The sequence below is a fragment of the Nannospalax galili genome, unplaced genomic scaffold, assembly GCF_000622305.1.
Source record: "Nannospalax galili isolate Female #2095 unplaced genomic scaffold, S.galili_v1.0 scaffold243, whole genome shotgun sequence".
In the NCBI taxonomy this organism is placed as follows: domain Eukaryota; kingdom Metazoa; phylum Chordata; class Mammalia; order Rodentia; family Spalacidae; genus Nannospalax; species Nannospalax galili.
In genome coordinates, this window is record NW_008353490.1 from 9,940,160 (window position 1) to 9,941,261 (window position 1,102).

A 1,102-nucleotide genomic window follows, 5' to 3' on the forward strand; every position below is an offset into this window, starting at 1 on the left:
CAATCCACTAAGGGGTGTCCGGTAGGGTCTGAAAAATAACAGTGTATGGTGGCTAGCAGTGTACTGGGGGAAGTGTGTGTGTGCTGCTGCTGTGGGGTTGGGGAACATTCAGCGTGGTCTGTTAACAATCAGTGTATGTGGGTGGTGGCCAAGGGCAGGATGTCCAGCAGTATGTCATGCATGCTAGTGTGGAAGGCGACAGTAGGGCATGATACATAGTACTGTGTACAGGGAGGTACCAGGTGGGAGTGTCTAGAAGGACCTGATACTCAGGTGGTAGTGGGAAGAACAGGGTCAGGGATGGTGTCTAACAAGTATGGATTCCTAGTAGTGTACATGGCGTGGCACAAGGTGTCCAGGGGGGTTGATACATGACGCTGGACGTAGGGCTGCAGGGGTGTCCTTCAGAGCATGAAAAGGATACGAGACAACAGGTAGCAGTGGTGTGAAGCAGGGCCTCATACCTAGCAGCATATGTAGGGAAGCATGGAGAGTTGATGGGGAGTCGAGTAGGATCTGATAGACAACATTGTATGTGAGGCAGTGGCTTGAGGGGGTGTGGTTGTCCAGTATGTAGAAGCTTAGATGTGGGAGTGGCAAGAGAATGCCCAATATGGCCTAAGAAATATCAGTGTGATTTTTTTTCTGGCAATGAGGGGTGTGTGTCTATGAGGACCTGATACCTAGGCACAATATGTACAGTACGTGGTAGGGGTCCAGCAGACCCTGATACATAGTAGTATATGGGGTAGTGGTGGTGTGGGGGTTATCAACCAGGCCCCGATAACCAGCAATGTGTGTGGTTGTAGGAGGGGGGTTAAGAGGTATGCTTCAGGGTCTCATACCTAGCAGTGACTGTGGGCCTAGGGCCAGGTACAGCAGGCCGGATACCAAACAGTTGTTTTGGGGTTTGCAGCTGTGACTGTGCCAGCTTGGTTAGGTACCCAGAAGAGGCCCAGACCAAGCAGGACACTGGGAGGCAGGGGAGTGGGTTTCTAGTGGGATGAGGGGTGATCAGCACATAGAAACTTCTAGGTATCAAGCCCTGCTAACCCATATCCTCCACATACACTGCTAGATATCAGGCCATGCTAAATATCCC